This window comes from Carya illinoinensis, chromosome 14 (genome assembly GCF_018687715.1).
Source record: "Carya illinoinensis cultivar Pawnee chromosome 14, C.illinoinensisPawnee_v1, whole genome shotgun sequence".
NCBI classification, from domain to species: Eukaryota; Viridiplantae; Streptophyta; class Magnoliopsida; order Fagales; family Juglandaceae; genus Carya; species Carya illinoinensis.
Window position 1 is genome coordinate 4,658,075 of NC_056765.1, and position 22,576 is coordinate 4,680,650.

The following is a 22,576-nucleotide window of genomic DNA, read 5'->3' on the forward strand; positions in this document are numbered from 1 at the left end:
TTCGGTGAAATGACAACTCGGAGCCTCAAATCCCGTTTTTCAACAACATCAGGTGATTTTAAATCTCCAGACACTCTTGTCAGATCACGGACGGATCCAACTATTCTTTTAACTTTCAAATCTCCAGCCACTTGTCAGATCACGGACGGATTATTATTCTTTTCAACTATCTACAGTCACACTTGTCGGATCACGGACGGATCCAACTTTTCTTTTTTTTCTTTTTTTTTCTTTTATTAAACTATCTACAGTGTCTACTAACGCACCGTTTTATTCATTCCACACCCCCCAACTAGTGAGAGACATAGTCCTTATTGAATCGAACGAAAGAAAACAAAGTGCACAGATCTCAACAAGCAAAACAAACAATCAACATAAAATATAAAATCAAAGCAAACAAACAAATAAAAACAAAGCAAGTAAAGAAAACTGTAAAGAAGGAAAAAGGAAATCAAGACACTTCCCTGGGATTTACAATGTACGGCCCACTCCATCGGGATTTGCAAAATTTTTGAAATTGTTTTCTTAGCTCGGAGAGAAACCGACGTTTATTTTGGGTGGACCATTCAGAAGGTGTTCTCTCAGTCCCTTGAAATGGTAGAGAAGAATCTGCAAAACAATCAAAAAATTTAAAATCATCTTCATTATCATAGAAAGGAGAATTTGAGCAAATAAACTTCGTTGGTGTCAAACTCTCCACAGCATTCAAACCACTTGTGTCTTCAACTTGTGCCGGCATCTTGCAAGTGTTGAAAACGTTCAACTTAAGTGCCACGTTCCCAAAGGTAAGTTTCACAACTCCACTTTTGCCAGCTGCCAATCTCTGAGGATAGGATACCACAGGTTGGTATCCCTTACTAGTTTCAGCATCTGCACTCACAGGCTTCTTCTGTTCTGGTTTCGCCACCTCTGGTTCTTTTTCAGCTTCATCCATCTCTGCTGCATTAAGAACAGCTTTTGCTGTCTCAACAACGTCTCCCTTTTCTTGAGCATGTAATGCAGAGGTCAAGTCGCTGATAGAACTTCTCAGCTCAGTAATGGCCTGTATTGTCTGAGCTTGTCCCTGCATAAAAGCCTGTAATGTTTCCTCAAGGGTTTCCTTATGTGGAGGCTGTGCAGGTACATGAGGTTGAAATCCAGGATGAGCTACATAAGGATAGCTCTGAGGATTTTGATATGGCGGATACTGGTGCTGAGGAGGTGGGGACCAACCAGGCTGATCATTTCTCCATAAGAAATTTGGGTGATTATTCCACCCCGGATTATATGTGTTGGAGAAATGCTGATTTTGTGCTTGATTGACCCAGTTAGTTGATTGGATTGGCTCAGACCAACCTTCTTGAAATACTGGCATGAAATGATACATCGATCTAATATGGTGGAGATGAGTGGTTGATGCAAATGAGATGAGTAAAAAAAAGATAAAATACAATAACAAGTTTAAATTTAAGTTAAACTACTTTCCCCGACAACGACGCCAATAACTTGTTGCGACTAAACTTTGACTCAAATTAATGAATCAAAAATCTAGTGCAGTTTTACCTGCAAGTATACATGCGTTGTAGTATCTTACAGGATCGAATCCACAGGGAAAGTTGCTTAAAATTAAACTTGTTGAAAAATGTGAAAAACTTCACAAAAAGAAAATAAGAGGATGATATGTACAATGGATGGAAAAGTGCAATGAAAATCAAAATTTACTGGTCGTGAACCAGATTCATGTTTGTTTGTTGGATTTAAGTGCAGCGATGAAATGTAAGGAATTAAAATGCAAGAAAGTAAATTAAAATTGCTGAAATTAATAGACTGAAATTTAAAGGAGAAAGAAAAATAAATGACATTAATTTAAATAGAGGAATCAAAGGTGCAAGGAAAAATAAATGACAGTAATGTAAATAGACATAAATTAAAGGTGAAAGGAAAAATAAAAGAGCATGAAGAAAAATAAACTTGTAAACTCCAAACGATGAACACAAACTAGAGAACGGAAAAAGAAAGGCTCAATGCTACAACCGAAAGAATAAAAACTAAATATGAGAAGTAAAACAAGTAAACAATTAAACAAAAATGAAAGTGAAACAAGTAAACAAAAACTAAAACTTTACGTGGTGCTACTACTAGATTCTAAACAGAAAATAAAACACGAAAACAAGAACTTCAAACTGAAACTCCCCCTCCTTCCCTCTGAAAGCCGAATGAGATAACAAAGAAACAGAAAAAAAAACAACTTCACTCTGCTGTCCCGAATAAGAATACAAAGCAAACAGAAAATAAACAACTTCACTCTGCTGTCCCGAAGGAGAATACAAAGCAAACACAACAAGTTCAACTCCTACTAAACTCCTACTGCTATCCCCCCAGCTGGTCTCACTCCAGCTCCAGTGGAAGTCCCCAACACCTGCTGCCCCAACGAAAATTAATACCCTCTACTCCTATCCGAAGCACTCCTCACGAAAACTAGCTGCCCACCGTCTAAAAGCAAAGCCAACCCCAACAAGAATACCACCCAGCCGTCCCTCTCCACTCAAGGGAATCATCATTCGGTCTCCACTCAAGAGTAAAGCAAGAAGTCCATCATCAAAGCAAAAGCAAGCTCCACCCAAGCCCCACTCTCTCCACTCATCCGTATGTAAAGCAATTCCCACCAAAATTCTGCTCTCCCTTCGAAAGTAAAGCAAGAATTGCACACCAGCCGTCCCACTCTCTCTCCACTCAAGGGAATCATTATTTCTTTAATGAGCCATAATCATCACCTAGCCGTAATCATCACCTATCCCTTTCTCACCAACTCCAGCTAGAATGTTGTTCCAGCCTTTGATCTTTCCGTTGTTCACTTCTCTTCCCATCGGCTTTAATGAGTCAGCCTCAGCTAATCTCTATTCTAATCAGCACACCCCACTCATTCTCCCACCGAATCTCTCTATGTCCCACGTAACCATCACCCGAAAATCAATACCCCACTTGCCTCTCTTGAAGTATTTTCTCCAACCGGTTCCTCTCTTGACTAAACGAAAAGTAAAGCAAGCAGCCGGTCACCCACTCTCTCCACTCATCCACTCAAGCCGTGGCCATATTGGAATTGCTATCATCATGTGTGGTTTGTTGAGTGCTTCGTGTGAGTGGAGTTGCTGTCCATGGGTCCCTATTGTCCGAATGTTCTTTACGTTCAGCACACTCATTCCTTACTTTTTCTTCACATCGGTGCACTTCTTCCTCTTTTCCTTTTCTATCTTTGTCAAGCATTATATATATATACATATCATCAGATTACTTTAAAATTCCATGCTCACCCACTCTCACGCCTATTCTTTGGCTTTTGCTTTTTATTTGTTTGCTCATATTTTCTTCACACGTCTCTCCTTTCCGTCCATCGTGCTTGTGTGCTGCTTCTAATTTCTTTAATGAGGGCTGGCTGCTCTTTCCTTTAATGAGTTCAGCTAGCTGCCCCACACATCACTCCTCCTTCTTTCAATGTCTTTCAGCTAATATCCTTTCCGTGGCCAGCCAAGAAAGTCCAACCCCCACCTACTCGTTGTTTGTTGAGTGGTGCATGTGCTGCATGTTTGCTTCATGTCATGCATGGTGTGAGTGGCTGTGTTGCAATGATGTGTTTGTTTGCTTGTATGTGTATTGCATCTCTTGCTGTCCATGTACTTGTGTGCTGCATGTGAGCTGGTGAGAGCTTGTCCAATTTCCCTAGCTCGAGGCAGTGGCCCATGGAGATAATTGCAAATTTAATGCTATCCAAGAGCACGAATTGCTGACATGTTGCAGATTTCATTTGGTATGGTGCCGTTAAGATTTTTGCACCTGAGGATTGATATCGGAATTTTATTTGATCATGTGAATTTTATTTGAACTGAAAATAAAAATAACACTAAAAAATAAATTAAAAGAAAAATAGATTATCACAAATAAACTATATATGTGAGGAAATATTGTCTTATTAAATCATAGTTATAAAATTAAGCATAAACATGATATTAATCAATTAAAAATCACAACTCGTATTTATGCTTATTAACTATTTTTCCATCTAAAACCAATAATAATGTCATGATGAATTTAAAATACATTGGTTTTAAATAGCTAAAATATGCAATATTTCAGCTCAATCAATTACCATTGAGTAAATTGGGAGGGGAGGATAGATTGATATGGAATGGCACTAAAGATGGGCACTTTAGTGTGAAGAGTTCATGTCACCTAGCTCTAAGTCTACAAACTAGGGCTCAAGGTGAATCTTCTAGGAGCAATGAAAGGAAAGAGTTTTGGAAGAGTCTATGGTTTGTAAGGGAGCAGAAGTGGTGTGTGCCTGCTGATGGTGTTTATAAAGCAAACTTTGATGCTGCTGTAAAGTGTGTAATATAAACCATCAACTACCACCATAGTGATTATATGATGGTTGCACAATTCACGGTTGCAAATATCTTTTCTCTATGTATAATGTTCCTATAGTACTACTCGGCATTCCAAACATAAATTGTTTTTTAGGCCAACAATCTATGATCATTCAGTTTTTGATTGATGTTCTAGGAATATTGACGTCATTATACGCGAATCTTCATACATCTATCATCGATTTTCTCATCTTAGAGCATTGTTAATGGATTATGCATATGTAAATGATATTTTTTATGAATGTAAGATGAATTTAAATTTTGGCTATTCTATTTACATTAGTCTCCACATTGAATAGCTATTTTTTCATTATATAACGATAAAATAATATAAGAGTTATATAAAATAATATAAGATGAATTTGGTTTTGACTATTCACGTCAAATCTCCACATTGAATTATCTATCTATTCATTATATAGTAATGAGTAATTAATAATTAAAATATTAAATATTTTATTTGATCATATTTTACTATTCTACTTATTACATGTTAATTAGTAATCATATTCTAATTAAATTATGGGTTAAAAAATTATATTTTTCAACTATATGTACTCCATTTTCCAATCCAACCATATTTTATTCTACCAAACGTTCTGAAAATATCCAAAGGAGAGAGGGAGAGTTACATAAAAATAATAAAATAAAGATTTGCTCCTGGTACAGTAACAATCAAATTTGGTTTTATCTTTACATTTACTGTAGGTAAAAGCTAAAGAATGTGAATATGGCTAATCTGTTGCAAGCCACTTTTATCTTTAACAGTTAAAAGGTTATTGTATTTTTTAATATGGCTAATCCGTTAACAATGCTCTTATATTGTGTCATGTCCACATGAGTTGGGAAGTTACTATTAGTTAAATAACTCACCACCAGTTATTTAATTGCATTAGTTAATTAACTCCCACCACAGACGGTTAATTAACTTTTAGGAAAGTTAATTAATCACCCCTATGAGGAGACATTTTAAAAGAGAGTATTACGTATATTAGTTTTGAAGGCAGTGAATGTACACACAAAGAGCCCTTCCTCTCTTTAGATCTCTCTCTATAATTTCCTATGATCTCTCTAGTAGCCTCCTTAACATAAAGGTGCAATCACAACAATTTGACATAGGCAGTAAGATGACCAAAAATCCAAACTTATAATAATTTTGCTCCGGTTGAGGTTATTCGAATTAACCTCATGCAAGATCTCGTTGCAGTTCTTTTCTTCTTGTTCAATGTTGGGGCAGCCATGTTGGCATTAACGGATCTTGAACAATATTATATCACGTAAAAAGCATGAAAAAAAATTGTTGCATGAACATTTCTTTCTTTGGATCCTAACCAGGTCGTAAAGGACTGAGATGGGATAAGGACTGATCTTATAGATCAATTGCAATCTCTTTCTATATCCTCATCAAACATATTTGAAATATATATCTAGCACTATATAATATCCAATATTGGACCTAATAATTTTAACACGGACTAGGTAGACAATCATAATTTGAAACCATTGACCTTATTATATTTACTATTTCTTCTGTATAAGGTTAGATTGTAAGTCTTTTAGAAAACTTTATATACAAGTAAATGGTTTTGGTAGCATTCTTGATCTAACATTCTTTCTAACAAATGTGGGAGGTAGAGAAAATGGTCCATCCCAAGGCTAAGGGAAGTACCAAAAAGGATGGTTTAATTCCCCGACAATTGTTTACGAAGAACCATGAGAACCTAATAGAAAATGGAGAGAAATAGATGAAGGACACAACAACGTCATGCACTGTGGTGGTAGCTTTCATTGTTACCATTATATAGCGACCTTTACCATTCCAGGTGGTTACGACCAAATTACCGGGTTTCCATTTTTCTCAAAGAAAAATTTCTTTATGTTCATTATAATATGTGATGCCTATCCCTCAGTTTTTCCACACTTTCAGCCTTGGTGTTTTTGGGAATCCTTACATCATGTTATTTAGAAGATGATTTTCTTGAAAAATTACCGAGGCAGATGATTCTGGGCCTTATCACCCTCTTTTGTGCTATTACAACCACTTGTACGATTGAGAGTCTGAGTCATGTTGCTTCGCCAGCTTAGAATTCTCCCCTTAGATCTCACACACTGACTCCCTTAGCCTTTCCACCTCCTTCGTTCGGAGGTCCAACGACTCTTGCAAGTTATCCCATGCCTCCTTATAGAGCATTGCCTCGAGGTGGTGTTGGCCGGCCTCCTCCTGCAACTTCAACAGGTCCAACTTAGGTCGGGCCTTCTGGCGATGAAGCAGAGCAATCCTCTTTTGCCATCGCCGACAGCTGAGGTCCATCTTCATGAGGGTCTCCTCCAATTCCTCTTTCTCCTTGCTCACTTGCTTGGCATGCTGCCTGACTAGGTTGGATAGGAAATAGAGTGCCTAATTTCCTCTTCTATAGCTCCTCGGTCGTCCACAGTGAGAATCACCAACTGCTCTACCTCCTAATAAGAAAACAAGATGAGTCAATGACAAGGACAAGAGATATAAAAGTATCGAACTTACCCCAAGGAAGTAGCCTCTCTTGAACCCAGACTCGGCCCATGGAACCTCACCCCTACCAGCCTCATGGGATGATCTCACACACGCTAGTTGTAAGGAAGGAGAGGGAGCCTCGCGAACAGGGGAGCTACTTGACCTCTTAGGAAGGGGGCCTGAAGAGGTCCCAACACAGCCCACTACGCTATCCTAGGACGCCTCAACAACTTTCTCCTCAGTGCCACCCTAAAGACTTGTTTTGACCTTGGCCTCTATGGAAGCCATGACTGCCTCCACTAACTCCGTCACCATCTCGGCCTCAGTATCAGGTGGGACCCCCGAGGCCTCTTGGACCTCCATGGTCACCATTTCGGCCTCAGTCTTGAGCGGGACCACCAAGACTTCCCTGACCTCCACTGGCATAGCCACAACCTCAGTCTCGGGTGGAATTGATGAGACGTCCTTGGCCTTCACTAAAATCGCCGAATCCTTAGTCTCAAGTAGGATTGCTAAGATCTCATTAGCCTTCACTGACGCCACCACGACCTCAGTCTTGGGTATGACCATTGGATCCTTGCCAACCTCCAGAGGGGCTTCTATCAAGTTGACTTCATGCTCAAGAGAATAATCAAAGGGGGACTCAAGGATGGAGACCCTATCCTCATTGAGATTGAAGACATCCTCGCCCACTATAGCCTTCTGGCCAACCTCTAGGAAGGGAATCATTTTTATATTAACTTCAGGCGGCATAACGATGATCTTGGACTTTCTTAGGGGGGATCCAAGAGAGCCCCGTTGAACTGCAGTGCAAGCATCTCTTGAGCCCGAGTGAGGGTCTTAGTCTTCCCCATGTTGCCTGGCAGGGTAGGAGAGGATACGACCTAAGACCAAAGGAGGGATCGTAGGGACTCCCTGGGACATGCAAGTGGCCCGCATCTTAATGGGCGGGGTGGAAAACAACCTAATCTTAGAAGGAGGAGGTGGCTATAAGGATGCAGCTGCCCCCACAGCGACAGAATATGGTTTTGGCTGATGAACAATAATGGGAATGGAGGAAGAACGGGTGGTGAAGCAGAGTTAGGGTTGTTATCCCTAGGTTTCTCGAGCTGAGGCTTCTTTCCTTTCCCATCTTGTGGCAGACTTGGGGATCGCATGCGATCTTGATGGGTAGTGGATCGCATAGGATAAAACGATCATCCAAGCGAGCGTGCACTTGGATGGCCAAGTACAGCTATATTGGCTTCCTCCAACAGGGCCTTAGAGTAAATGTCGACTTGGTGCACCATCACCGAAGCTTGGAAAATCTCCAACTGGCTCACCACTTCTAGGGTTGGTTTCAGCAACATCTCTTTGTCCTCAGGCGTGACCCCCATATAAAACGTATGGGGTACTCCCGCCAAGTAGTCTATCCGGTCGGGAACTTCCACCCCTTGTTGGGCAGAAAGAAGAACCGTTGGGTCTAGTCTTAAATACGGTTGTACCACTACTCTGAGAGAACCAGAGTTTGTCCATGGCGCAACCAGGAACTTCAAGTGTTTCCTATTTGCTTCAACAAGCTATGGGTTAGAAGGAACTCCCGAGTAGTAAGGTCCGGTCCTCTGGGTCAACTTCCTCCAGTTCCTAGCACTAAACAATGCAACAATATACTAGAATCCTCCATGAGTTAGGGTGGAGCTGTGCAGGAGCCAGACGAATGAAGCCAGCATGTCATGAACTGGCCGACAAAAGGGGAGCCATAGTAAGTTGGTAAACATCTAGGGTATAATGCCACCTTCGAGCTGTAACCCTAAGAGTTCATGACCCTTTCACAGGCCTCAAGGACTTGAAAACGATGGAGTTTGCAACTCCAAAAGAGGCTTTCAGTGACCTTAGAAACATCAGAGTAACCTCTACTTGAACCTATTAAAATGTTGGGATTTAGGATGCACATTTGGAGGGTCCATCCCCCCATGAATCCTAGAGGATTCAGAAGGGTAAGCAGGATGGGAAGTGTTCTTGGGTGCCATGGAAGCAAGAAATAGAAGCTAGCTATGAAGCAAAGAGAGAGGTGAAACAAATTGGAAGGCTTCGAAAGGGAGTAAAAGCTAAAAGACCAAAATTGGAAAGGGGCTGAGCTTAAATAGACGCTCACACTGATTGAAATCCCCTAGACAATGGATTTCAATATGCAAATCTCGCAATATGCGCTGCACGAAGTGACGCGAAGAGGGAAACCATCAGCCATTACCCAGATCAGAGAAGCCATATGGGGGCATTCAAGTGCACATCAAACTTTCAGAGACGTGCCATCGAAAATCCCTGAAAATAAGGAAATTCCCACTGAACCCATTCGATACGAATTGACGGTGTAACTGGAAGAGATACTCCCCTATTGGCTCACTGGGATGGACTTGGGCAAGATATTAAAGCCCATTTTGGCCTAGATCTTACCCTCCCATGGCCTAGGAATCATCGAAAGAGCTTAGCCCACATACTATGTTAGTTGAAAGAGGATACATTGCACCACTAAGCTAGACAGAGGGGGACAGAGAGATGTGTCGACCCTAATGTCGTCATTAAAAGATTTATGTTGACAAGTAAAGGAAGTATGGGCAACCCTCCATTATTTGACGATGGGAAAGAGAAGTGACGGTGCCGATCACTCACATTTGAGATGACATCTGAGGAGACACGCCGCATTAATAGCACCACTTCAGACACCACGTAGCATAAAAAAGCCTAACTGTGAGGTGACATAGATCTCTAACATATAGTACGGTATGTCTCCCAAAATCTCATATAATAGTCATGCTCTAAGTACGAAGAACTCTCTTTTAACATTATGATTCTCCTAGAATTCTCCAAGGAAGATGGCTGAGTTATGCATCGGAGGCTCTCCTGACCCTCACCGAGCCCTCTCTTTTGTTGTTGTGTTGTAATTTGTTGGACCTCAGCCCAAGTTGCTAGAAGTCGGCCCAAGGTGTACGAAACACAATGTGTATAGTAATTATATGTTTAAAGCATTATTAAACATGTTATATTTATTTGGAAATAATATAAGAAAATTCTTTTTGAGGTACAAATGATGTAAAAGCTCATTTGAAAGTTGTAGTGTCATGCATGTAATAAGATCAAATGACATATTGTAATTATCTTAAAGTTGTATGAATATTTTCACCATTTGCAAATCTTTATTAAAATTAGAAATACATTCCGCATTATCTAAAAAAAAAAACATATTTGAGGAAAATTATAAAAAATGATACACGTACTTTTAGTTTATTTAAGATTTAAAAGTATTTATGTAACATCCAAACCACCAAAATTTAGGGAAGAAGGCATTATGTCTGCTAACAAAAAAATAAAAATAAATAAATAACAAGTTACATGCCACCAAAAGGGGAAAGAATAGTCGGTCATGTTCTTAATTATCAAAAGAAAAAGCACACATTTTGTTCTCTCAAAGGTATATTTCCAAGATCTTGGAACATGATCATAACATTCACAATTAGTTAATGGACTCATTAAAAGTGGTGAGAAAAAAAATTAATTAAAAAAAAAGTTGGGATAACAAACATCCTGCAATTGATTCCACATTTGGTTGTACAAGACAGCTACAACTTTTGATGAGGCACTCGGGTACGGCACCTCCAAGGCCACGTGGAAACCTCCTTTCCTAGGGACATGGAGGTAGGGTAACAACCATGGAGAATGTAAGTAATTCAACCATGAGGTAACCTCTACCTCTACGTTTATAGAGGTTGTTGAGCAACAAACCGTTAGTAGCCATGCATAGAGAAGGGAGAGAAGAGAAATGTTACAACCTAGCCCAGAGTAAAATCTAAAAAGTCTATCTAAAAATAAAAAATTAAAAACAAATAAATAAGTAAATAAATAAGAATAAGCAGCAATACGGTGCATATTATCTTAGAAAATTTTCCCCTTTTTCTCCCTCCTTTCAAAGTCTCCGACTCCATACCTTATCTTTTCCTTTTCTCTACAACTTCCCATATTTCTTTCCTTCTTGCTTTCTCACTAGCTCTTTCCTTGTGGGCGATATTTTATTCCCTTTCATGATTCTCTTTCCCGATTCTCTCTTTTTTCCTTTGATCATTCTCTCCCTCTTGCGATTTTGTCTCATCGATGTCTCTCTTGCTTACTATATGAATTGAATGTTTGATCAGAAATTAGGTAGTATTGTAGTGGTATAAACAATTAGAGTCACCACACACATAGAGAAGAATGATGAGACAATAGTAAAATAACTACAGAAACACGAGAATCAAGCAATCACAAACAACAGACATAGGATTTAAAGTGGTTCGGTAACGTGCCTATGTTCATAGAGCTTTAGTGGAATTTATTCTAAAGGAGATTACAATCACTTAGTAAGTTACAAGAGCACCTCACTACTCACACAATCTCAACTCTCTCTCTCTCTAAGGCTTTTTCTCTATCAATATTCTCTCACACTTTGCCTCTCTTTGTTCTTACTAGGGCAAATATGACATATATATAACAAACAATGCTGGAAACCCTAACATGAAAAATTGGGTCCTTCGCTCGTGCGACGTGTCAAGCGCTCCTCAAGCGAATAGCCAATCAACATTGACGCGAGCGGTGTTTCAAGTGGCACTCAAGCTAACACTAGGGTGTGTGCTTCGCTTGAGCCCGACATCATGCAAATGTTAAGCAAACAATCTGTCTAGCCTTCACTCTAGCCCACTATCAAGCAAGCCTCGAGCGAACTCATAAGTTGAGTTTTGCTCGAGCCTACTATTGTGCCAACATCGAGCGGACTCTTGGGTTAAGTTTTGCTCGAGCCAAGGTCAATTGCTATCTGTTTTGCGACTTTCTTACTCACAAACTAGGCTCCACATACAACCCAACAATCTCTCACTTGGTGACTGTTCTCCACATTCCAATCCTTCTTTCTAGCCCAAGCCCTATCACCTTTGCATCTCACGGCTCACGTCTTCAAGCCAGAAGATGTACTGAAGTTGACCTTGACTTCAGAATATCACTAATAATGCCCTTAGTCAGCACATTCACTAGGCAACTCCAGCCAACTCCCACTGTATTGGGAATCTCTAGTCTCAAACTGACACTGGCACTCTCAGCCAACTTTCACTTACTAGATCTCCCACTTCGCAAGCATTTTCTATTCTTCCATGGGTTACCATCTTTTGTCAATAGGATATGATTTAAGGTAGGTGTCCACTGTGAAGGTCTCGCTATCTTTAGCAATTCTACTAGCATCAACCCTCGGTGTAGAAGTCCCTGGAACTCTAGACGCTTTGCTTCTATGTCTCACACCTCTGCTCTGCATTGTGGTACTGAGAGATTTCCCTAGGCTTACATATAGAACTACAAAGCTATCTCCTTTTTGCTTCATCATCTTTTGCATGCAACCAAGCCTACCATTCTGTAACTTTGTATTTGCCTGCACATCAGAAGACCCTGATGTCAAACATAAAGTGTTGGTCTTCTTATAATGGGCCAACACCAACACACCTTTAGTGACTTTCCATGCCCCTCAAAAAACACTATTATATTATCACTGCCATCAAGCTGTCCCATAGAGATTGGGATTTTCTTCATATTTGGAATGTGCCTGACTTGTTACAAAGTCTATATGCTCCTATTTGAAAATATGATGCACACATCACCCACTCTCACTACATCCAGTGCCTCTCCATTAGCAATATACATCTTCCCAAAACCACCATGAGATCTGTTATGGTTCTCTCCTTGATAACGTTGCGGGCAACAGATCTGGAAAACGTTAGCTAAATAACTCCCATAACCTATCGATCCAACAAGTTCCACAAAATATCATCCATGCTCTATGGCTTTAGTACCAACAAAGGAATGTGGAGCCTTTTCCTGTTTAGATAATCCTTGATCTACATCCTCCAAAAACCAAAGTCTATGCCATCAAACTTCTCAATCCCAATCCTCACATCATCTCCAGACATCGTTCAATCACAAACTCTAACCCGGAGCTCTGATACAAGCTTTACTGGTATAAACATTTAGAGTTACCACAACCACACACCATGATGATGAGACAACCATTTAACTAACTACAGAAACACAATAATAAAGCAATCACACACAACACACACAAAGGTTTACATGGTTTAGTAAGGTGCCTACGTCTATAGAGTTGTAGTGGATTATATTCCAGAGGAGATTACAATCACTCAATATGTTAGAAGTGCACTTCTTTAATCACACAACCTCAACTCTTTCTCTCTAAGGCTTTTTCTCTATCTCAATATGCTCTCACACTTTACCTCACTTTGTTCTCTCTATTCCACTGAAAATTGTATACAGTAAGGCCAAAACATGACATATATATAATAAACGGCATTGGAAGCCCTAATAGGAAAAACTGGGTGCTTAGCTCTAGCGTGCCTAGAGCGAACAACCAATCAACATTGGTTCGAGTGGTATTTCAAGTGGCACTTGAGTGAATATTAGAGTTTTTGCTTCACTCGAGGCCAGCTTCACGTAAACCTTAAGTAAACAATCTGTCCAGATTTCGCTCAAGCCCACTATTGAATGAGGTTCGAGCGAACTCAGGAGTTGAGTTTTGCTCAAGCCCATTGTCGAGCCAACCTCGAGTGACAGTCGAGCAAACTCATTGTTCTAAGATTTTCCTGCATACAAACCAGGCTCTACATAAAAACCAACAAGTACACATTGCACCTCACATTCAATTCCCTTCCCTCTTTCGCATATTTTCTTTCTCAAGTTGGTCTACCCCTTGCACATGTAATTTTTTTCCAAATTTCATTTATTGTGACAAATGAAACTATCACAAAAAATAAGCAAACAGTCATAAAAACTTTTTGTTGATGGTTTGAAACCATCCCCATAACTGTCACTAAAAGTTTTTCTTTGTGATGGTTGGAAGTCTGTCATGAGTTGCAACATTTGAACATGAAGGGATTTTATGACAGTCAAATTCCATCACTGAAAGTACGTTCAAACGTCTATAATAACATTCGAATGTTTACTCGACCGATTAGCATTCAAACGATAAATATCTAGTGTTTGAAATTTTTCATTCGCACGTTCAATGTTTACCTTTAAACTTACACACATTCAAGCGTTTGTGATATGATGTTTGAATTTTGTATTTGCACATTATGGGACAATTGTTCAAACATCAAAGATTAAACGCTCGGATGGTTAATAAATACGTTCAAATGCATCTTTTTTAATCGTTTGAACATTAAGAAATATTCGTCTGATCATAACAGAATAAGTTTGAACGTTTGTGAGTTATATATGTTCGTTACGTTCAAACGTATATATCGTACGTCTGTGTAGCTATGTTCAAATGTTGTTTCAAATGTGAAGACAAGTTCAAACGTTCTTTGTTTACATTCGAATGTACTAATTAGAACTAATAATTTCATAAAATTAAAAAGTATATAAATTGTATCATATTACACTACAAATAGTATCATCTCATGAAAATGTTTTAGAGAGTAGCAAAATTGGACGACAAAAGTAATAGACTTGGGTCGCACCATTTACATGAAAAGGTTTTTGAGAGTAGCAAAATTAGACGACAAATTAATCTTTGTACCATTTAAATGCAATATTGACACTCGTAAAGTGACTATCCCTATGTATCGATACCCAACCACCGCTTAGATCCCACCAATCACATTTAAATACATATGTCCCATTCCCGCCATGTATTTCAGTCATTTAATGTCATGTATGACACCATAGTAGTCAATATCCTTTATACCATAACTTCCCTTGACAAACTCACTTGAGTTTTGCATCTTTCGATTACATTCAAGTCCATAGTATGGAATCTATAATTTCGAGCCATGCATGTAGTGTATCGAAGTGCTCGGTTTGAAGGACCACGGGCCGATGCATACAATTAAGAAAAAACTAATTCTGAATCTTGAGCATATTGTTCCAAAATCTAACAAGTGAAATAGTAACAAAATTATAGAAATTTATTGTAAATTAAAATGGTTTAAAATATTCCATTATACGGGACATTTAAACGCATACACATTGTTCAAACCATCCTAAAAATTCTTCTTCGTGCCTCGTGTCTATATTATCTACGCCTTCTGTCCTAAGTTTGTCCATGTGCTCACTATGTAGAAATTAAAAGAATAGAATATTTGAGCACATTCGATATAGTGGTACTTTAATAGAATGTAGAAAAATTAGAATTATTCTAATTATGGATCGACATACTTGAGATAGTCATCAATCTCACAAAAATTATTCAGCACGTACCACTGAGCTTTTTCTAACTCCACCGATTAATTAAGTCGTACTTCGTTTGTACACCCAAGGTTTGTACATTATGGGAAAACACTGATAGCTCATGAGGTTAAGGGGCAGCAAAATCAGCATTCGGCTTTTCTCGATTAAAACGTGTCTTAACCCTAAGGAGATATAGAGAGAAAAATGTCAATCATTTATTGTGTATATAAGCTTCTGCTATTGATCCCTCAGCTTGGGCTTTATTTCAAACAGTGCGCTTTAACCTACCCAAAAATCTTTCAACCGGGTACATCCAATGAAACTATGCCAGTCTACCTAACAATACCTCATTACCTCTATAGATAAATGCATTGCTAAATGAACAATTAAGTCAAAAAATGATGGTGGAAAGATCTACTTGAATTTACATAGTATTACTGCAATGTTGTGTTCAATCTTCTGCAACACATCTCGATTTATTACTCGAGAGGACAAATCCTTGAAAAACATGCATAGTTCAAATATGGCAATACCTACATTAGAAGTTAGCTTCCCACGAATTCCTACCGGTAACAATTTTCCATTCATCATGGCTCACGCATCTACTGAGATTTGAAGCATAACTGTCTAACAACTTCACACCTTGCAACCATTTGCAAAATTCCATTTTCTCATCCCTTGTCATCGTAAAACATGCATGCGGCATAACCATCTTATTGCCTTCTACCTGCAAATGAAGATTATGTTTAACTCTTACTTTTTCAAGATCTTTTCGCGTCTTAATCGTGCACTTCATCTTTTTGTAAATGCACATCAATGTTCCAAGTATATTATCGTAAATATTCTCCTTTATTCGTATTACATCCAAACTATGTCATAACATGCATGACGGCCAATATGGGAAGTCAAAAATAATACTCTGCTTTGTGCAATTCAATTACATTGTGCATCGTTTTCTCTTGTTTTTTCCCAACCTTTACCAAAATTGTTTGCTTCAAATTCCATTAATTGTTCTACTATCTCATACATACACAACTCCTTTGGTGCAATTCTGTCATCCACTCTCCCATTAAATTTAACACATTCTCTTCGCCATTCAGGATTTGTTGACAAATACTGTCGATGGCCCATGAAACACATCTTCTACCAATATTTTAGCTACTCACTTGCAATTTTCTTATTACATGTGGGACATGCCAACTTCCCTTTAGTACTACAATTCAAAAGATTGTCATATGCTAGAAAATCATTTATCATTCATAATATTGCAGTATGAATCTAAAAAGATGTTGATGTGTATGCAACAAAAGCTCGGACACCATTTTCCCATAGTTCTTTTAACTCTTTAATTAACGACTGAATGAATACATCAATATCATTCGCAGGTGATCTTGGGCTGGGGATAAACAAAGTTAAAAGAAAGTTTGGCACCTTCATGCACTTCCATGGTGGAAGATTATATAAAATTAACACTACAAATTATGTGTTGTAACTTGTACTTGTATTACCAAACAAATTGAATCCATCCGTTGTTAGTCCTATATGCTCGTTATGAGCTTTACTGCCAAAATTAGAGTATTTATTATCAAAACATTGCCATGCAAAAGAGTCAGCTAGGTGTCTCTTATATTTGTCATCCTTAACTCGTTTTTCCTCATGTCACCTCATATCTTGCACTGTTTTGCTACACATATATAGCCTTTTCACCAAAACATTTTCTTACCCTTTCACCTCAACTCTACACATACATAACAAGCTTGTTTGTCCTCATTCTCCTTCCAAAACAACACACAATCAGTCCTACATGCATGTATCGACTTGTACTCAAACCCTAACCCCTTTCTTAATTGTTCCGCTTCATAAAAATTCTTATGAAATGAAGAACCTTTAGGGAGCACCTCATTAAATAAGTCCAATATCATGTTGATTGCTTTGTTGACATCCCACACAACAACTTAATGTGCAATAGCCACATAATAAACGACATTTTACTTTGTTTTGTACATATAGGATAAAGCTCACACTTTGCATTTTCAATTTCCTAGCATTTTCAATCAAATTGAGTATCTTAAATATAACAAATCACAACAAAATCACAATATAATTACAAAATAAATCACAACATAATCACAACATAATCCTACAAATCATAATATAATCCAATAAATCACAACATAATCACAATATAATCCCATAAATCATAATATAATCACAAAATGAATCATAACATATACACAATATAATCCCACACATTATAATATAATCCAACAAATCACAAAAAAATCACAAAAATCACAATATAATCAAAGTATAATCACACAATCAAGTTTAGACATATACCTAGCTAAAATCACAGACTTTTTATCTCAATACCTTCAACAAACTCCAATAAATATTCCTTCAAAATCAACACAATATTAATTAGTTAAAAAGAAACATAATAAATAAATAAACACAACAAATGTTCCTTAAAAATAAAAAATCAAAACAAACACAATATAAACAATAATAAACACAACTACCTTCAAAGCAGAATCTTCCAAAATAACCGTGCTCTCTCTCTCTCTCTCTCTCTCTCTCTCTCTCTCTCACACACACACACACACACACACACACAACCACTCAATCTCTCTCACAAGCACTCTCTCTCTCAGTCACTCACTCACAAGCATGAATTAATGTGGTAAAGGTCCTGCCAACTTTTTTAAGAACGTTTGACCTTCATTTTTTCTTATTCGAATGGAACAAAATATGATTGAACATAACACTGTTAACATGCGAACATAGATGAAATTAGGCCAGAGAATCAAAGCAAGAAAGGTTCTGCCAATTTTTAAAAAAATGTTTGAACTTAATTATTTCAAGTTCAAACGTAACATTGTTGACATGTGAACGTATGTGAAATTAGGTTCCCCGTATATGCCAGAGAATCAATGCAAGAAAGGTCCTACCAATTCTATTAAAAACGTTCGAGTTTCATTATTTCACATTCAAATGTAAAAAAATAACATTCGAACGTAATTTAAAGTATGTTTCCCATATATGACATATAATCAACGCAAGAAAGTTCCCGCCAATTTTTTTTTTTTATTAATGTTTGAACGTTCATTATATATAGTATATTATAGTAATCTATAGTATACTATATACTATAAAGTATATTATAGTATAGTAATATATATATAGTATATATTATATGGTAATACAGTATAGTAATCTATATAGCATATATTAATCTATATAAGTACTATAGTAAATTATATAGCATACAATATATATAGTAATCTAGTATATTGTATATATAGTATATTATAGTAATCTATATAGATTATATAATATATATAGTTAGTAATCTATATTGTATATAGTAATCTATATAGATAATATAGTATATATAGTTAGTATAGTAATCTATATAGCATATAGTAATCTATATATATATTTATAGCAAAACATCTCCTTCTCATCAATAAAGGTGATTATAGACATTTATCAAGCTAAGCGGCTTGAAAAATAAAGTCTAGAATACAATAATACCACATCATTAAACTATCAACATTATAAGCAAACCTAGCAAGTTTATGGGCAGCTACATTACCCAAATGGTTTACATGTTGAATTGAGCAAGCTTCAAATAATAACATACTTTTCCTGACTTCATTCAGTAAAATGCCATACATAGCATCCGTGTCCTTTGTATTTTGCAGGTCCTTCACCATGAGTAAACAGTCACTTTCCACAACAAGCTTGTGTCTCCCCATTGTTGCACACAGTTGCAGGCCCCAGAATATAGCAAGTAACTCTATTGACTCAGGCTCAGCTATTACAGGTTCCAACATACTTGTTGCCATGAGAATATCCCCCCTCTCATCTTGAAGCATCACCCCTATAGCTACCCTATGGGGAGCACTAAACATAGCACCATCCACAATTAATTTCAATACTCTTACTGCTGGTGATTGCCATTGAAAGTAGTCTTTGGCTATCAAAACAGGTTGGTCCTTGCACACTACAAAACTCCTCTATAGTGACAATGCATACTCAATGACTTGTCTCAGATCAATAGTCTCTTTGTCATGAACCATCTTGTTCCTTCTGAACCAAACCCCCCAGATCACTGAGAAAAACACTGCTAAATCCTCTTGACTTCCTTTACTTTTCAGCTGCAATGCAATCTTCATCATGGATTGTTGTGGTTCCAGATTCCCATCATGGGCACAAATCTTTCCAACACTTCTAATAGACTGACAATGTAGAATGGTATGCGACAAGCCTTCCAATACCCTTTTACAGAAACAACAAACCCCCCTGTGCTGACATTCTTCTTACTCAGTTTTTGTTGAGTTGGAAGACTCTCCTTACATAATCTCTATGCAATGACTTTAATCTTATTTGGCACTTTCATCTTCCAGATAGCCTTCCATAGATCCTTCTACTGCTTTGTATTAGAACACTCCCCAACATGACCATGTAGTCTGTTCTTGATCAATCAATACATACTCCTCACAGTAAATTTACCACTCCTTTCATAGTCCCATATCCATTTATCAGAATGGTAGCCAGGACAAATAATAATCTTCAAGACTTCAGTTGCAATATTTGGAATATTGAACAAAGCTCGAATCCTATCCACTTTCCACCCTTTTGTATCTTCATCAATCAAGGTATCTACTGTTTCCTCACATTGTTCTTCACTACTCATAGTCAGCTCAGTACATAGAGCTTGATGTCTTGGGATCCAATAGTCCTTCCAAATTTTTGCCTTCTTGCCATCCCCTGTCCTCCATCTACAGCCATAAACCCAACCACTTCTTGGCCTCCCACAAACCTCTCCAAGCATATGAGGGATTGTATCCCAGGCCTACCTTTAAAAACTGGCCCTTAGGAAAATACTGAGCCATATAAATTTTATGGAGTAGAGAATCCTCCTTTTACAAGATCTGCCACCCTTGCTTTGCAAGCAAGGCAAGATTAAAACTCCTTAAATCTATGAAACCAAGACCACCCTTATGTTTAGGCTCACATATACTCTCCCAACTCAGCCAATGTATCTTCCTTTCATTTTCTCTTTGACCCCACCAAAATCTAGCCATCATAGCCTCCATTTCTAAACATAATCCCTTTGGCAACAAGAAGCAACTCATTGCATATGTTGGTATAGAAAGTGCCACTACTTTGATTAGCACTTCTCTACCCCCCTAAGAATAATAGCTGCTCTTTCCTACTTTGAAACTTTTGCCACACTTTGTTCCTAATCATAGCAAAGGCCTAATTTTTGGATTTTCCAACCATTGGTGGCAGCCCTAAATATTTTTCATATTGCTGTACTCTCTCTACTCCCTACTTCTGAAGAATCTGACCCTACACCTTTGAGCTCACATGCGAGCTAAATACCATAGCTGTTTTACCCATATTTATTTTCTGCCCCAAAGCCTGCTCATAGTTACTAAGTAAAGTCTGTAGCTTGTCAATGGTTTGTAAATCTACTTTGCAAAACACTACACTGTTATTAGCAAACAGCATACGGTTCACTTGTAGAGCCCCTCTACAAATTCTGATCCACGGTACAATATTATCCACCTCAGCATCTTTTAACAAAGAGATCAAACCCTCAATACAAAGAAGAAATAGATAAGGGGATAAAGGATCCCCTTGTCTAATCCCCCTGTTTGGAAAGATTGGACCAATAGGCTCACCATTCACCAGAATTGAAATGGAAACAGTAGTGACACAAAACATGATCATATCTACCTACTAGTTTCTCAGCAAACCCCATTGACCTCATCACCTCTTTCAGAAAAGACCACTCAATACGATCATATGGCTTGCAACTTGATGGACTTATAACCCTTTTTCCCCACATTCTTCTACTTTAAATAGTGAATTAATTCATAGGCAACCAAAATATTGTCATTGATTAATTGACAGGGACAAATGCACTTTGTGTATCAGAGGTGATCTCAGGCCAAACCCTTTTCAAACAATTTGCAATAACCTTTTACACCAGTTTTTATAGGACATTACATAGACTGATGGGTCTATAATCCACCATTCAAGTAGGATCTTTTCTTTTTGGAATCAAAGTGAATAATGTGTGATTTAAAGCAGTTGGAAACTCACTAGTATTCAGGGCCATAAAGACTGTCTTTGTAACTGAACTCCCCACCGCATTCCAATATTTTTGGTAGAAAAGGGGTGCCATCCCATCAGGGCCAGGTGCCTTTGAAGGATGCATCTCCTTTAGAGCAGCACTAACCTCCTATTCTGTATAAACCATGGCCAGATTTTCATTCATAATCAGGGTTTCTCTACTCAAGAAATCCATATTATCCCTCTCAAAAGAGGTAGTAAGAATATTCTCAAAATATTCCTTCACCAAAGTATCATGGTCATCTCCCTCTTTCCAAATGCCTGACTCATTCTTTAGTCTCAATATTAAGTTCTTCATTCTTCTATGGGAGGCTTTTCTGTGAAAAACTGTTGTATTTTGGTCCCCCTCTTGAGCCAAAGGTCCTTTGAACGCTGTCTCCACATCACCTGTTCCTTCTCTAACCACTTATTCACTTCTTCTTGAGCTTCATCATGCCTTCCATTATTCTCATATGCAGGGTCTTGATCTTGTAGGTGCTTCAATTTTTGTTTAGTCCTTTCTAACTGCTCGTAAACATTTCCAAACTTCACTTGATTCCATACTGTTAAATTTTCACTACACTCAGAAATCAACCCCATGACATTATGAAAACCATGGCTGACATAACCCTTCCTCCAGGTATCTGCAACAATGTCATCACACCCCTTCTCACCAACCCACATAGCCTCGAATCTAAACAACTTTTCCTTCCTCTTCTCCCTCACTCTTACTTCCGTTTCAAGCCAAATTGGTAGTGGTTTGAATATGTTGCCACCCCATGTGTTACCCTGGCCTGTGGAAATAAATCTTCCCATGGAGAAGTAGCCAAAAATCTGTCCAAACATTCACTAATAGTACCACCTTCCCCCTTCCTATTGCACCAAGTAAATTGTGGACCACTAAATCCCATATCCTTCAAAGCATAGTTCATAGGTACATTTCTAAAATCTAATAGTTGTCTTTCAAGTCTCAGTCTTCCCCCTTTTTCTCATATTGATATAAAAGCTCATTAAAATCCCTAAAAACTAACCATGATGCCGCCTCCCTCCTAGCACATGGCTGTATTACCTCCCAAGTTTCATGCCTACAATTTTTATCTGGATGCCCATACACCCCTATGACAAACCATGTCCCCTTCATCCCCGTAGTGCAAGCATCAATATGCAATTTTGAATATTTCAGCATAGTCAAGTTTACATCCCCCGACCATAACATGGCAATACCCCCACTCCTACCCACACAATGAACTGCAAGGCAATTAGGAAAACCCAACAAATACTTACATTTCTCAAACTCACGAACATGCAATCTAGTCTCCTA

General features: G+C 38.1%; 1 long non-coding RNA gene across 1 annotated transcript; it reads right to left on the reverse strand.

Annotated features, from left to right (window-relative positions):
- Window positions 1-436: 436 nt before the first annotated feature.
- LOC122294672 lies at window positions 437-877 on the reverse strand. The gene is made up of 2 exons (XR_006237688.1): window positions 712-877; window positions 437-609 (listed from the first exon to the last, which is right to left on the reverse strand). It is a non-coding gene; the product is annotated as an uncharacterized LOC122294672 (long non-coding RNA).
- Window positions 878-22,576: the final 21,699 nt, after the last annotated feature.